Below are 18,109 nucleotides of genomic sequence, written 5' to 3'. Positions count from 1 at the left end.
ATACATACAGCACAGTTTTCATAAGTACAAAGTATATGCACAGTCCCAAAACATTTTACTAAAACATGTACACATAAAATAAAGTACAGTAAACATATTTAATTACTTTCTATAAGGGGAGTGGGAGTGGTGGAAGAAAGACTAGTCAACCACAGGGATACTGGGAAATTATAATAGCCAAAGGGACCTTAATGGGGGTTATGTGATAATGAGCAAAGGACTGGGATGCACAATTAATTCAAGGCTCTGCATCTGCTTTTTAAGAAAATATATGAAATATACTAGATATGACCACACACGCCATTATAAAGATGTAAAACCTATTATGCATTAAATTGCAGAATACTGGATTGTACGTGTTAAAATATGAACAGCAGTATGTATTTTTAAGCATTAAAATAATGATATAAGAAATATTTACTGAAAGACATTATTAAAATAATCAGACAAAAATCACATAACATGCTTACTTAGGCAGCATATATATATTAAAATTGGAATGATACAGATAAGATTAGCGTGGCCCCTGAACAAGGATGGCATGCACATTTGTGAAGTTTCCCTATTTTTCAATATCATGAAAATGGCCATAATACCAAAACTAATTTAGAGATTTAATGTTATTCCTATTAAACTACCATTTACATTCTTCACAAAATTATAAACTATTTTAAAATTCATAAAAACTATTTAAAAATTCATATGGAACCAAAAGAGCTCATATAGCCAAGACAATCTTAACCAAAAAGAACAAATTTGGAGGCTTCACCTTACTGGACTTCGAATTATACTATAAGGCTAAAATGAGAAAAACAGCCTGGTACTGGTACAAAAACAGACACATAGACCAATGGAACAGAATAGAGAACTCAGAAATAAGATTGCACATCCACAACCATCTGATCTTCAACAAACCTGACAAAAACAAGCAATGGGGAAAGAATTTCCTATTCGACAAATGGTGCTAGGATAACTGTTTATCTATTTGGAGAAAATTGAAACTGGACCTCTTCCTCACATCTAATACAAAAATTAACTCAAGGTGAATTAAATACTTAAATGTAAAACCCAAAACTTTAAAAAATCCTAGAAGAAAATCTAGGCAATACCATTCAGGACATAGGCACAAGCAAAGATATCATGATGAAATTGCCAAAAACAATTGAAAAAAAAAAGCAAAAATTGACAAATGGGATCTAATAAGAGCTTCTACACAGCAAAAGAAGTATCATCAGATTGAACAGGCAACCTAGAGTGGGAGAAAATTTTTGCTATCTATCTATTCAACAAAGGTTTAATATGCAGAATCTACAAGGAACTCAAACAAATTTACAAGAAAAAAAGAAACAACCCCATTAAAAAGCGGGTGAAAGACATGAATGGACACTTCTCAAAAGAAAACATTCATGCAGCCAACAAACATATATAAAAAAACCCTCAACATTTCATTAGAGAAATGCAAATCAAAACCACAGTGATATATCATCTCACGGCAGCCAGAATGGCCATTATTAAAAAGTCAAGAAACAACAGATGGCAGCAAGGTTGTGGAGAAATAGGAACTTTTATACTGTAGGTGGAAATGTAAATTAGTTCAACCACTGTGGAAGACAGTGTGGTTATTCTTCAAAGAGCTAGAAACAGAAATATCATTTGACCCAGCAATCTCATTACTGAGTAATATACCCAAAGGAATATAAAGCATTCTATTACAAAGACACATGCACACATATGTTCATTACAGTACTATTCACAATAGCAAGGACATTGAATCAACCCAAATGCCTATTAATGATAGACTGGTATAAGAAAATGTGGTACATGTACACTATGGAATCTATGCATCCATTAAAAGAAAAGAGATCATGTCTTTTTCAGAGACATGGAAAAAGCTGGAAGCCATTATGCTCAGCAAACTAATGTAGGAATAGAAAACCAAACACCCTATGTTCTCACTTAGAAGTGGAAGCTAAAGGATGGGATCACATAGACACAAGAAGGGGAACAACACTCACTGGGGCTTGTTGTTGGGTGGATTCAGGGGAGGAAGAGTATTAGAAAGGATGGCTAATGCATGTTGAACTTAATACCTAGGTGATGGGTTGACAGGTGCAGTAAACCACTATGGCACATGTTTGCCTATATAACATACCTGCACATCCTGCACATGTACCCCAAAACTAAAAACAGTAATAATAATAGTTTTTTAAAAATCTAAAACATAGCATAACAAATATTGCATTACTATCAAATATAGTAAGAGAAACACTGCTAATCTTTATATCAGGGTTTCCAAAATATGTTACATTTTCCTTTTCGGGTTTTGGGATTGTGGAAGTACCCTATCTGATACCATTGAGTTATGGAGAGTCGAAAAATTTCACATCACACGCTACTCAGAGATTTAACATGCTAATGAGTTTTGTGAGAAGATTTAGTAAGCAAAATTTTCCTACTTAGAATGAAAAGTGTTTTTTTGTTGTTATTGTTTGTTTAATTTCCTCTGCTTTCTTATGAATTAGCTTTTACTATAAGATATTTTAAATAATATTTATATTGAACAAAATGCTAAAAATGTGATAGGTAAATTGATTTTTCCATACTCTCTTCTTTTAGCAAATAATATGTGCTTATTACCAAATTCATAAAATATATTACAGAACAATTAAATAATAAAGTTGAGTTAGTTATGTGTCTATTGTGGCCCAGCTCTAATAGAAAACTGAATATTTTCTTTATCTGTGGAATAATCTTCTATTTTAATTTGCAAATTTTTTTCTTATTTCCACTGAGTACCCTCTATAGCATCCGAAATGGTTTAAATTATCCAAAAACTAAACATATGAAAACTTCTATCTAACATACATAGACCACTTTTCATACATCAGTTATTTTTTTCATTTTTAAATTAGTTATTTTAAATTAGTATTAGCTACATAGCTTTCTTTAGGTCATTACATTGTTTCTTTTATTTACACTTAGGATAATGTCACATGGAAAATGCCATAATAGTCTTCTACCACTAATGCTGTTTTGTCATCTCCTCTGCCATTAAAATCAGGACTAATTATTGTCATATACTCCATCCAACTGAACGGATTTTGTGTATTTGAAATGCACCCAATTTTTAATCTAATTGAAAGTTCTAATTGCTATTTATTGAAGCAGGAAAGATTCCCTGGTTCCCCTCACAGGGCATATGGTGTTGGGAATGGTTCCCTTCTTCAGTGCCCCGCTGCTCAAACCTGTAGGCGAGCATACAGATGGACGGGTTGGGGGCTCGAACACCATGGCAGTGCCTAGGGGTGAATGTGTACGGCTCCTGAAGCCCCAGTGGGCGTGTGTTATAGGGTGCTCTTTTAGTTTGCCGTCTACAGGCGGCTTGGGTTAACCAACTCAATTAGACCCACTACCTTGTCGCAAGGACAGAGGGATTTCTGTATCTGGGGTTCTTGCTTGGTGTACCGGAAGAATCGGATCACACGTGGGCTTGGAGAATGAGTGCGCAGATTCATTGAGTGGCAGTAGCTCTTCACCGATGGGGGAGCCAGAAGGGAGATGGTTTTCCTCTGGAGTTGGGCCGCTCTGCGATTGGCCCCACCAACCTCCGTCTCGTCCTGCTGGTGGGTGGCCTGCCTGCTTTCCACATCTGACAGTGTGCTCTTCCACCTGCCTGCTCCCGGTCAGCTCCCTCCACATCCTCTCGCGTCCAGCGCTTGTGTAGTCTTCCACTGTTGCGCTTCTCTGGATCTTTGGCCTCCTGCGTGTCTGCCCGCCAAGGTCTCAGGTTTTTAGAGGCCCAGTATGGTGCATGGTGGGCCAGGGTGGTCTTGGAAAATGCAACATTTAGGCGTGAAAGCAGGAGTGCCTGTCCTCACCTTGGTCCGTGGGGTGGAACCCTAGCCGGGGACCTGCCTTCTCTACCCAGCACTTTCCTGCCCCCCTCCCATATCAATATGAATTCACATATTTAATAAATTGTCAAAGAAAAAAATCATGAAGGATGAATGAAAATTAATGAAATATGTAGACTGGTAATGGGAAAACAGAATAATAAAAATACATTGACATAAAACATTAAAAAAAAAATCTAATTATATATGACTCTTAAAAATATGATTTCCAAATGCTGATCTCTGGCTTAGTCAGTTGATTCAATTTCCTTGTGCTAATATTCATTTGAGATGGGAGATATCATATAAAATATATGTTTAAAGATTATAACCAGGACTAAAGAGCTACCTTAAGTCTTGAGAGATAACTAAGGATTTTGTACCGTTGGGAAAGTAATTTCTTGAACTGAGTGTAATACTTAAAATACCAAACCTGCAAAGTCCTTAGACATAGTCAGGATTCATATGTGTCACTTAACAGACTTCATGATGATAATCGATTAATAACTCTATTTTGAATTTTGTGCCTAGCTTAATTCTTTAATGCTTAGCCTATAATCTCAAACTGTGAAACATTAGAAACTAATTAATCTGGAGGAGTAATCCCAAAGTAATTTCAGATTTTTGTTGTAATTTTTTGAATAATTTGTTACTTACTGATATTTTTTTAAATTAATTCATTCAAATCCCCTCACCCTCTGATGAAGCCCAGAGTGAGGATTCAATTTATTTTAGAGTCAGTATATATTAGAAAGGAAGAATTTTGAAACAAGAACCCTAAAGACCAGCTAGACACAAAGGATGTCCAATAAAAAGTAAAATAAAATAATTTTTAAAGAAATAAACTAATAGGAAACTACTTAAAAAGGACAATCTGTAAAAGAAATGTCTCAGTAGCCAAATATAAAAAAATCAGTGGCCAGGCACGGTGATACATGCCTATGATTCCAGCTACTTAGGGATCACTTGAGCCCTGGAGGTTGATCTTGCAGTGAGCCTAGACTGTGCTACTGCACTCCAACCTAAGTGACAGAGGGCAAAAAAAAAAAAAATTATCTGTCTCAAAAAACAAAAATTATCTGTCTCAAAAAAAAAAAAATTATCAACCGCCTTAAAACTGTCAACAGTTAAGAAAATAATATTGGAATACTAAAAATTGTCCAGAAAATTGTAGAGACAAAAGTCACATTGCAAGGATCTAGGAACGGAACAAGAAGATTCTATGAGAAACCAATGGGTTCAGGACAGTTATAAAAACTAGAAAAGAAATAGGAACAGAAACTGAGCATGCAAGAGAACATATGTGAGCCCTACAGGGCATGAGGTTGTTATTTTCAGGGCAGACGGAAAAGAACATAGAAAAATATGGAGACTGTGGTTAAAAAAAAAATCAATGTAGATCAAATTAAATATTGATTACATTCAATGGGACTATTCCTTGTCTTTCTAACTGTTAGTAACAAATGGAGATATTTAAAGAATAAGCTGCATCTGAACAGATGGACATAGTTGTCTCCAATTACAAAAGGACAAACACAAACACAGGGAAAGGTAGTATTTAGTCTTCATTTGATATCTTATTTTTATAGACACTGATGTCAGGAAGACAAGTCTTTCACTTCATCTTCAAGAAATGACTACCATTTTATAAAAGAGAGTACAACAAAGACACTTTTAACAGTAATAAATAAAATGATCAAAATACTGGTTTATTAAGGAAAAAATCAAAATATTTTACTTTATAAGTGGCAAATAAACTTCAAAACTGAATTTACAAGAGACTTCAAGCTTTATGTAATGCAAATTAAGGCTATTTTAATGACTTCTAAATCCTGGAGAATATTGCAAATAATTTATTTTGTGGGATGTTAGCCAACTTGAGAACATGTAGATTTGACAGTATATTTACCTCACAATTGTAGATATTAAGTGTTACATTTAATAGAGTGGAAACACCTAAATATATATTTCTTTATACATACACTCGTTTGGCAATATTTTTCATTTAATTATTGTTATAAGTGTGGCAGGGATGAATTTAGTATTGCTAATTACCTTGCGGTTGGCAAGGCTTTTATAAACTCATAGGGACATAGGTTAACTTATAAAAATTTGTCTAATGAAGACTAAAATAAATTCTGTCTGGTGGAAAATACATTCCTAAATATTATGACTTATAGCTCTGTAGGATATTAAGCAGTTGATTAAGGCAGCAAAATTTATTTAACTCTTTTATTAAATAGCCTACAAATATCTAGTATCTCAAATGCTTGTTGACAGGATCTGACATTTTACTGAATCCACATTAATGAGTTAAATAATACATTTGACATGTAATCTTTTGATATTTGCAAGAGTTATAATTTTTCCTTATTGGAAATTATTATGAACAACACTTTACATGCTAGTGTGGTGATGGGCAGGTAACATAAAAATATTACAATGTAAAATTTGCTCCTATAAACAGGAATGATACTAGCGCACTTCTCATAGATATATTGGGATAAATAAATTGCTTAAAACATATAATTTATTTTAGAACAATGCCCCTTCCTTAGTAGGCCAGATGTAAGTTTTTCATAAATTAATGACAATCTGGACCTAATCTGTACATAGATAAAAGTGTTAAATAAGATTATAGAGTTTCTGCCACAAATTAATTTCTTGGAGATAGTTTACAGTCGTGTTACAATAAACATAATTATCAGAAATAGACAAAGTCCTCTTTTATGCTCAATATTTTTATATTAAGCTGATAATAAAATGTTACAGTAAATGTTTAGTAACCCTGAAATGTTACCAAATTTGAAAATTAATCTACTATATTTATTGGGTCATACTTTTTGTTAGAAACACATTGAAAACAGAGAGTTACACTTAATGAAAGTAGATACTGATACGAGATATATGGGTAAATGGGTATATCCACACATAGAAATACATACATATAAATCTTAAAGTGTATATATGTTGATCCATATTGCTATCTGTATATATGTATAAACACACACATATATATATACACATTTGTGTGTGTCTGTGTGTCAATTATACATATCTTCAATATGTTTCAAATGTATATGCTGTAAAAAATATAAAGACACACACATTTCACTTGGAAATTGTAAGTTATTTGGATTAAAAAAAGACTACATTAAGTAACTAAACAACTACAGTGCAAATAGAAGCATGTCTTATCCATTATCTTTTTCTATTTGTGGCCATTTTAAACTCTGAAAAGTACAGAAATGTTTTCATGAGTTCAGTGGATGGGTGGGAGTGAGCGTAGGGGGCAAGAGACAGAGAGAAAGATAGAGAGAAAGTTCTTGATAATTTTCTATACCATTAATCATTATGTGCAGCCAATATATTGCATTTATGTTGTGTTTATGAGAAGTTAACATGTTTAATAATGTATTATAGGAAGTACTTTTTCAGACTAAAATAAGAACTTCCAGAAATATTCTCTTCTGTAAAAGCAATAAGAATTCTGGCAAACAATATGTCAACATCCACGTTTTTTAAAACTCTGGAAATTACTCAAATGTTTGTAACAATCTGAGAAATATTTATTTTTTAAAAAGTGCTGATTCTTTAAAACAACAGCAAGTTTTATGATATGCTGTCTTGCCCCATGCCATTCTCCACCCTCCCCTACCCAGTTCCCTGATAGTCTTGAAACCAACCATCTCAAAAACAGAGTAATTGTAAAACTGAGCACCCTAGCTATCACTAAAGAGATGTAACAGTTGGAACTACTCACATATCACTATAGCTAATAAACTGTCACCATTTGGTTTATCTGGAAGTTTTCTGGAAATTTTCTATTCACAGGACTGTCTTTAGCTGACCTAACTCAGAAATTATTTAGTGTGAACAGCCCTATTTCCTGGGAATCCATCTAAAAAAAAATCAGAGGCAATCATAAACATTTATAAAGAAAATCTGGAAACAGCTATGGGCATATGGGGACTTAAAAATACCCAGACACTTTCCTGACAATCTAGAAGGCCACGTATGTGTGCAGGGCTGTGTGCATGACAAATACCTGAGAATGTGCAGAATATCATCTGTGGCTATGATCAATGGTCTATACACCAGGGAATGAAAAGTAAGGCAATTAAAAACTGCTGGAGTGTTAAAGATGAGCCAGAAATGCATGCATACGTACACACACACACACATACATATTTGAATAAGGCCAGGAGACATACAGCTTTAAGGCATTTAAGGAACTCTCTGTCTAAACATTGTTAAAACAATGTACTAATTGAATCAATTTCCAGTGACCACATATGAGAAAGAATACATAATGTCGTAATGAATCAGGGGAATTAACTAAACAAGAAGAAAGTGGAAAAAAAAATAATTGTTTTAAAATACCAAATCCCATTTTTAATGACAAGCAGAACAAGGCAGAATATCAACAAGGAAATACATGATGTGAATAACACTGTAAACAAACGGCCTTACGGATAAAGAACACTCCACCCAACAGCAGCAAGACTCCAAGATTTTTCTTTAGTGCACGTGTCACATTTCTCAGGATATAATGTGTGTAAGACTATTATAACAACTCTCAAGGAATTTAAAAAGTTTAAAATTGTACACACTCTCTCTGACTAAAAAGAAAAGAAATTAGAAGTTAGTAACAGAAAAAAATTTGTGAATTCCCCAAATATCTAAAAATGAAACAGCGTATTCCTAAATAACCAATGAATCAAAGAAGAAATCACTGGGGAAATTATAGCAATTTTCGAGATTAATGAAAACAAAAATACACACCAAATCTTACAGGATGAAGCTAAAGCAATGCTCAAAATAAAAATTAAGGCTTTCAATGCCAGTATTAAAAAAGATAACCTCAAATCAGTAACTTAACATTCCACCATACAAAGCATTAAGGAAGAAAAAGTAAAACCCAAGTACAGCATAAAGAGAAAATAATAAATGTCAGAACAGAAATACACGAAATAGAGAATAGAAATATGTGAGAGAACATCAGTGAAACCAAAACTAATAAAACTTAAGCTAAATTGACCAAGAAAAACAAGAGAAAAGAATAAAATGATTAAAGTCAAGAATGAAAGAGGGGACATCACTTGACCTTAGAATAGTAAATAGGACAATATAATAATACTTTGAACAGTTTAATACAAAAAGTAGATAAGATAAAATGGACAAATTCATAGAAACATATAAACTACAAAAACTCATTTAAAAATTAAAAATATGAATAAATTTATGCACATACAAATATAGAAATAGTTATTTTTTAAATCTCACAAAGAAAACTCAAGGCCCAGATGGCTTTCCTGATAAATTCTACCAAACATTTAAAGGAGAATTAACAACAGTTTTTCGTAAACTCTTCCAAAATGTAAAATATAAGTGAGTGTTTCCTAACTAACTCCCTGAGGCTTTAACCCAGGAATGCAAGGTTAATCTAATATTTTAAAAGCCATCAATATAATATATCATACTAATAGATTAAAGGGCTTATTCACATGATTATCTCAATAAATACAGAAAAGCATTTGGCAAATTCCAGCAAACTTTCATGAAAAAAAAGATCACTCAATAAAATACAAATCGAAGGGGCCTTTCTCAATCTGATATAGGGTATTTATAAAAACCTGCCACTAATGCTTTTGGTGTTTTGGTCATAAAGTCCTTGTCTATGCCTATGTCCTGAATGGTTTTGCCTAGGTTTCCTTCTAGTGTTTTTATGGTGTTAGGCCTTATGTTTAAGTCTTTAATCCATCTGGAGTCAATTTTAGTGTAAGGTGTCAGGAAGGGGTCGAGTTTCTGCTTTCTGCATATGGTTAGCCAGTTTTCCCAACACCACTTATTGAACAGGGAATCCTTTCCCCATTGTTTGTTTTTATCAGGTTTGTCAAAGATCGGGTGGTTGTAGATATGTTGTGTCGCCTCCGACACCTCTGTTCTGTTCCATTAGTCTATATCTCTGTTTTGGTACCAGTACCATGCTGTTTTGATTACCGTAGCCTTGTAGTGGAGTTTGAAGTCTGGTAGTGTGATGCCTCCTGCTTTGTTCTTTTTGCTTAGAATTGACTTGGCTATGCCAAAATAGACAAATGGGACCCAATCAAACTCCACAGCTTCTGCACGGCAAAAGAAACAGTCAATAGAGTGAATCGGCAACCAACAGAATGGGAAAAAATTTTTGCAGCCTACCCATCTGACAAAGGGCTGATATCCAGAATTTACAACGAGCTAAAAAAGATTTACAAGAAAAAAACAAACAAGCCCATTCAAAAATGGGCGAAGGATATGAACAGATACTTTACAAAAGAAGACATACAAGAGGCCAACAAACATATGAAAAAATGCTCATCATCACTGGTCATTAGAGAAATGCAAATCAAAACTACATTGAGATACCATCTCACACCAGTTAGAATGGCGATCATTAAAAAATCTGGAGAAAATAGATGCTGGAGAGGATGTGGAGAAATAGGAACACTTTTACACTGTTAGTGGGAGTGTAAATTAGTTCAACCACTGTGGAAAACAGTGTGGCGATTCCTCAAGGACCTAGAAATAGAAATTCCATTTGACCCAGCAATCCCATTATTGGGCATATATCCAAAGGATTATAAATCGTTCTGCTATAAGGACACATGCACACGAATGTTCATTGCAGCACAGTTTACAATAGCAAAGACCTGGAACCAACCCAAATGCCCATCGATGATAGACTGGACAGGAAAAATGTGGCACATATACACCATGGAATATTATGCAGCCATTAAAAATGAGGAGTTCGCGTCCTTTGTAGGGACATGGATGAACCTGGAAACCATCATTCTCAGCAAACTGACACAAGAACACAAAACCAAACACCACATGTTCTCACTCATAGGCGGGTGTTGAACAAGGAGAACACATGGACACAGGGAGGGGAGCACTATACACTGGGGTCTGTTGCGGGGGAGTGGGGGGGACAGCGGGGGGGGAGTTGGGGAGGGATAGCATGGGGAGAAATGCCAAATATGGGTGAGGGGGAGGGAGGCAGCAAATCACACTGCCATGAATGCACCTATGCAACAACTTTGCATGTTTTTCACATGTACCCCAAAACCTAAAATGCAATTAAAAAAAAAAAAAAAAAAAAACCTGCCACTATTATCATCCTAATGATGACAGACTGAAAATTTTCCATTGGTATCATTGACAAAATAAAATATCTGCTTTTGCCATTTTTTGTCAGCATTTGCTGAAAGTTTTTCCAGGGCTACTAGGGGAAAAAGTAGGTATCTACATTGGTGATTAAGAAGTAATGTTATCTATATTTGCTTGTGATATGATCTTATATATAGAAAATACCCAGAAATGCACAAAATAACCTATTACAAATAATGAATGAGATCAGCAAGGTTATAGTACATAAAGTCAGAAGAAATTCAGTTGCCCTCCATTTCTATACACTAGTAATAATCCAAAATTAAGTTAACAGTATAATTTACAGTAGGATCAAGAAAATAAATAACTAGGAATAAATTATCAAAATAAGAGAAAGATTGTATACTAAAAATGTAAAAATACTGAAAATTTAAAGAATGTCTGAAGAAATAGAAAGATGTCATTAACTCATAGATTAGAAAATTTAATATTTTCAAAATAAGAATGTTCTCCAAATTGACCTACACTGTCAATTCAATGGACAAGCTAATACTAATTTTTTAATGGAAATACAAGGTGTCCTGAATACTCAAGATCGTATTAAGTAAGAAAAATAAAGTTAGAAGACTCACACTTCCCGATTTTATAATTTACTAAAAATTACATTAAGGCAAGCATTGTGTTTCTGGTATACAGATAGATATAAACACTTAATTTTGTGATTAATGGTTTTATTTTCCTTTTACCAGGGTATCAAGACAATTAATTGGAGAAAAATAATTTACAAATATCATTCTGGTAGAACAAGATATCCACATGTTAAAGAATGCAGTTTGACCTCAACAACATACCACATAAAATAATTAACTGAAAATGTGTCAGTAACCTAAATATAAGAGCTAAAACTGTAAATCTCCCTGGAGAAAACATAAATGTAAATCTTCTTCATCTTAGATTTGGCAAATACTTCTCAGCTAGGACACCAAAATAAAAAATAACAGAAGAAAAATTATATGAAATGAAATTCATTAAATGAAAAACTGTAGTGCTTTAAAGAACACATGGAGAGTGAAAATAACTCACAGAAGGGAGAATATGTTTGTAAATCATGTATCTGATAAAGGACAAAGAACATGTGTCCAGTAACTCAATTAATGAATGGGCAAATGACTTCAGTAGACATTTTTTGACAGAAGATATACAAGTGGGCAGCAAGAACAGGGGAAAAATGCTACACATAATTAGTTATTAGGAAAATGCAAATCTAAACCATAATGCAATGCATTTTATATGATGATTGGTTAAAAAACAGAAGAAAATACTGTAGGGAAATTGGAGCCTTCATATGTATTGGTCAAATTGTAAAACTGTATTGGTCAAGTTGTAAAACTGTATAAGCACTTCAAAATGCTTGAGATAGGTTGGTGAAAGATAATTGCAAATTTTGCAATTTTTTAAATATTTTAATTGCAAAAATCGCAATTACTTTTCCACCTAATGTAAATGGTTAAACACAGTTACCGTATATCCAGTGAATCCACTCCTTGGATTTTTCTTGTGTGTTTTCTCTTTTAACTCAGGAATGGATAAATAAAATGTGATATGTACACACAAACACACACACATGCAAACACAGAGTTAAATATAATTCATTCGTAAAGAAGAATGAAGTACTGAAATGTCCTATAACATAGATGAACCATGGAAACATTGCAAGTGAAAAATCTCAGTTACAAATGGCCACATATTTTATGTGTATGAAATGTCCATAATATTAGTATTTATTAATATTAAAAACACAATGTAGATTTTTTTTAGGGTCTGGTGATTGGGCATAGAAGGATGGAGAGTGATTGGTAATGAGTACAGGATTTCCTTTTTAGAGAATGAAAATATCTTAAAATTAATGGTAATGGATTTGCAGCTCTGTGAATATACTAAAAATCATCGAATTGTACAATTCCAAAGAGTAAGTGAATTATGGTATGTCCATTATACCTCAATAACAGCATCATTAAAAAATTGCATTAGACAGGATTGATGATGTCAGCGAGACATGTGCAGCAAGCTCATGAACCTCAGCAGAGCCTGCACATGACCAAGCTATAAATACATGCATGTAAACCAATATGATCTGCAGATAATTTATTACGACAAAAAAACTTGATAAAGATTGAACGGTACACTACTATTCTTCCATACTGCAAAAAAATAATGTTTCTCATTCCAATATTTATTCCAGTTAAGACTCAAGCATACTTTGGGACAAATTTTTAGGCTCAAAGTTTGATTATTCTAGGATGGTATTTTAAAGAAATATCTTTTCTATTTTTATAGCATGTTAGAGGTGCCTTTGGTGATGTTCAATAAGCTAAAAGAGGTTTAAATAGGTGACTGAAACATCAATGCATTGTTTTGTAAAACAGCTTATGATAACACAAAGAACAGATTTTTTTTTAAGTTTGAATGACAAAGTTACAGAAGTACCACATGTATTTTAACAGACATTTTAATTTCTACTAAGATTTTAAAAAATATTCTGCTGAATAATTAGAATTAGAATTCAAACTAGCTGAATAATCTATTAAACTATCTACTAAAAATCATCATTTAATTATAAACTATAAGACTGTTATAGTTTGATAGTGATGTTTAAACAAACACACAGAATAAAAAATAAGCATCCTAGTTCTTCCAAGCTTTTGCATCAATTTTTAATTAAATTTATATGAAATTTTACAGAAGTCTATTATATTTTAATATCCTCAATTCTTTATATGAATAAATCAGTGTTGTATGATTCTTCTTTGCTGAAAAAAAATATGGAAATAAATTGATTTTATATGAATCATTGTATGAACCACTCCTTATTTTTAATAATCTATTTGTTGCAACAATTTCATGGTTTTCAAACATAGGATTTATGATAGGCCAAATGTTTCTATTTGAAATAGAAAATATTTATTCAGGAAAGTATCACCAATATACATCATGCAAATTTTAATTAAAAATGTTATGCTCCTAAGTTGTTTTGACGGCTAGTGGCCTAGATGGCAGATAGCTTCAATATTTTACAATCAGACTAATTTGATGGTACTAGTTAAAATGTTAAAGGTTCTTCATGTAGTAAAAGAGTAAAAGTTGGGTATGAGAATGAAGAAACAAACAAATACATTCCACTTGAAGGTCAGGCGATAAAGGCATACAATTACCCAATAGTTGAGTAAAGTACACTATATTTCAAGTACTATGTTAATGTTGTACAGATTAAAATATGAAACACACATTGTATTTGACTTCATCAAATTATAGCATTGACATATTTGTTTCAGAAAAAAATATAATGTGGTCAAATTAATGAAATACAAGTATTGCATACAGGAAGCAGGGATTTTAGCCTGACTTTCTATATATTATGTGTTTATTTTTGATCTTTAGATTTATCTATCGTCTGCAAAATGGAGATGATTAAAATATCTAAGCAAATATTTCATACATTTGGCCAGCTTTCCCTTGGTCATTTTCTAGTAGTGGAACACTAACTAGAATGAATTGTAAGGCAAGCCAAGGATGGCGATTTTTATGTTGTGAGTTACTCAAATCCAAAAACAAGGATTCTTCAATTACTTTCATTCTTAGATTCACAATCAAAATTATTGGCCAAGATCAATGGTACAAAAAAACCATTCAGTTATTTCTAAGACGAACTGTGTCATGACTACTGATTTGTATGATTAATGAAAAATGCAATACACTTACTGCGTGTTCTGTTTTTATTTAGAAAAAAATAATGTGATTTAGATATGGTATGGTTTAAGATGTGGATGGTAAGTGTAATTATGTTTTTTCCTGTTTAACATGGTTTATCTTTGATTATCAAAAGGAAATTTTATTAAATATGATCTTTGAGTTTAAAATAACAGTTTACTTAGTTTTAGAATAAGTGATAAATGACTGCAACTTATTTTTAAAGTTGCATCTTTCAGGAAAGGCTGCCTGTTATATTAAAGAATGCATTTGAGGCTTTGAATGCAATCAATTAGAAACTTCAAGAGGGAAACACTTGGATCACTCTTCTGTGTGATATACTTCAAATATGACAAATCACAGATATTGATGTAGTAAATTGGTTCTAAAAGTGTCTTTTCAGTTTTTCAAATTGACGAAGCACTTAAGCCTGAGGTTCTTAAAAATTATTTGAAGGAAAACTTAACTCTCATCTATTGTCTGGAGAGTGAATTAAGGCAATATTTCCTTTACGTGATGATTGAAAGTCCTATTTGCAAACTTCTGCCATTATGTTTTAGTAAAAATATTTTGTAAAAGAGTTTTAGAAACTCTGATTTAGTTTTCAGAGGAAACTTCTAGAAAAGTACTTTGGAAAATTATAATTTATACTTTGTATTTCAAAAGAAATAAGGAGATTCTATGGATTGCTATTTCTTTATCTCCACTGACACTCAGTGATGGAGCTTCTTTCTTCATTTCTAGCTATGAAGACTAAGTACTACATAAAGTGGCAATATAAATATGTAGAAATTCATTTGTGCCTTTTTCTGCGTGATATTACATTGACAAGCTAATATCAAGCAATATGACACACTTGAAATTAACATACAAAACATGACATAAAGTTTTACATTTAAATCTTTAATCCATCTAAATTTTTGTATGTTGTGGTAGGTAGGGGTCCAGTTTCAGTCTTCTACACATGAGAGTCAGTTACCCCAGCTTCATTTATTAAAGTGGGAGTTTTTTCCCATTGCTTATTTTTATCAAGTTTTCTAAGACTACATGGTTGTAAGTGGGTGATTTCTGGACTCTCTATCCTGTTCCACCAGTCTATGTTTCTGTTTTTGTATCTGTTCCATGTTGTTTTGTTTACTGTAGGCTTGTAGTAAAGTTTGAAATTGAGAAATGTGATGCTCCCAGCTTTGTTCTTTTTACTTAGGATTGCTTTGGCTATTTGGGCTCTTCCTTGGTTTCCTATAAATTTTAGAATAGTTTTTTTTTTTTTTTAATTCTGTGAAAAATGATGTTAGGTAATTTGATAAAAAGAGTGTTGAATCTTTAAATTGTTTTGTGTAGTATGACCATTTTAATGATATTGATTCTTCCAATCCATGAGCATGGAAGCTTTTTGTACTTGCATGCATCATCTCTAATTTCTTTCAGAAGTGTTTTGTAGTTCTTCATCTCCTTTATTAGCTATAGTCCCAGATATTTCATTTTCTTGTGTGGCTATTGAAATTGGTATTGTGTTCTTGATTTGGCTCTCAGCTAAAACATTACTGGTGTATAGAAATGATACTGATTTTTGTACATTGATTTTGTAACCTGAGACTTTACAGAAGTCGTTTATCAGTAAAGTCTTTAAGTTTTTCTAAGTATAGAACAATATCATTAATGAAGAGAGATGGTTGTAATTCTTTTCCTCTTTGGATGCCTTTTCTTTCTTTCTCTTGCCTGATTGCTCTGACTAGGACTTCCAGGAGCTGGAGGTCATTATCCAAAGCAAACTAATGCAGAAATAGAAAAGTGAATACTGCATTTTCTCAGTTATAATGGGGAGCTAAACATTGAGTGCACACACACATAAAGATAGGAATAATAGGCACTGGCGACTACTAGACTGGGGATAGGGGAAGTGCGGCAAGAACTGAAAACCTACCTATTGGGTATTATGCTTACTTCATGGGTGACAGGTTCAATCATTGCCCAAATCGCAGCATCACAAAATACACCTTTGTAACTAACCTGCACATGTACTTGCTGAATCTAAAACAAAAGTTGAAAAGAAAATAAAACAGTAACTACTGTTTGACAAAAACACTGAAGTGAACAAACACTAAGAATTATTAAATACATTAACACTTGTACTATAAATATTGCTTACATCAGCTGAATTTTCCACAGCTGGTATAATATAGAATGGGGGGAAAACTGAAAACCTTTCCTCTAATATCTGGAACATGAAAAGGACGTCCAGTCCCCACTGTTATTCAACATAGTACTGGAAGTCCTAGCTAGAAAGATCAGATAAGAAAAAGATACAAAGGGCATCCAAACTGGAAAGTCAGATTATCCTTACTGGCAGATGGTATAATTTTATATCAGGAAAAACCTAAAGATTCCACAAGAAAACTGTTAGAATTAATAAAATTTCAGTAAAGTTATAGGAACAGGGGGATATTTAATTCATCTGAAAATAATGGCATTATGCAAACAAGGTATTGTTTATTAAACCAAGTCAAGTTTTAAAAGTATACAAAGGAAAAGAAATTCATTTAGTTTTTAAGAGAGAAGACTTAGTCACACAATTGGTATTAATGAGTTTTGTTCTCAATATTGAGAAGATGCTCTAAACAATTTCTATCTAAATTTATATTCCATATCCCCTTTATTGACTCTTTTCTTGCTATTTGCCTTCTAATTATCCACTTCTTTCCTTAGTTTTGATTTCTCAGCAATTTCATTTTTTGTCAGTTTCCTCTTGTCATCACCCTAATATTTTTTTATTATCCTTCACATTCACTCAACGGATCTTTAATTGCCATTCATTAGATAAGCCTGTCAGAAAGCAGAGGAAACTAGTAATTTTTACAACTTAGAAAAGCTTTTGCACTTATTGAGTTACATCTGAGATAAATTTTCTCTTGCTATTTGATTAAACATAAGTTGCCATTTTTTTTCAAAGGAAATTTTATTTTAAAGTAGATAAACTAATTCTGCCTTGGTGCAAGCTTGCATTTTGAAAATAAATTACGTTCTCATATATTATGAAATTCTGAAAATGTAAGTAAAAGATAGTATAGGTATAGGTGTGCACATATGTATATGATAGATATTATACATGAATAAATACATGCTTGTAAACATATTTGTGGGTGTATACACGGTATTTCCAAAAATGTAGGATCTTTTAACATGTAATATTCAAGTATATTATTTAGTATATTCATTACAGTTCACCACCTCTATATATTGACCTGTCCAGAGACAAGAGAAACCTTAGGCATAAATGATGAAGAAATGGAATTCCTGAAAAAATGCTGAAATTATTTATTAAG

At 32.7% G+C, this 18,109-nt stretch overlaps 1 non-coding gene across 1 annotated transcript; it reads left to right on the top strand.

The window, feature by feature from the left end:
• Window positions 1-462: 462 nt before the first annotated feature.
• On the top strand, window positions 463-571 carry LOC135276110 (U6 spliceosomal RNA). Its single transcript, XR_010343679.1, has one exon. It is a non-coding gene; the product is annotated as a U6 spliceosomal RNA (small nuclear RNA).
• Window positions 572-18,109: the final 17,538 nt, after the last annotated feature.

This window comes from Aotus nancymaae, unplaced genomic scaffold (genome assembly GCF_030222135.1).
Source record: "Aotus nancymaae isolate 86718 unplaced genomic scaffold, 86718_ANA_hifiasm-v0.15.2.pri h1tg000020l, whole genome shotgun sequence".
NCBI classification, from domain to species: Eukaryota; Metazoa; Chordata; class Mammalia; order Primates; family Aotidae; genus Aotus; species Aotus nancymaae.
The sequence above is the reverse complement of the archived record's forward strand: the minus strand, read 5'-3'. Positions and strand labels throughout refer to the sequence as shown.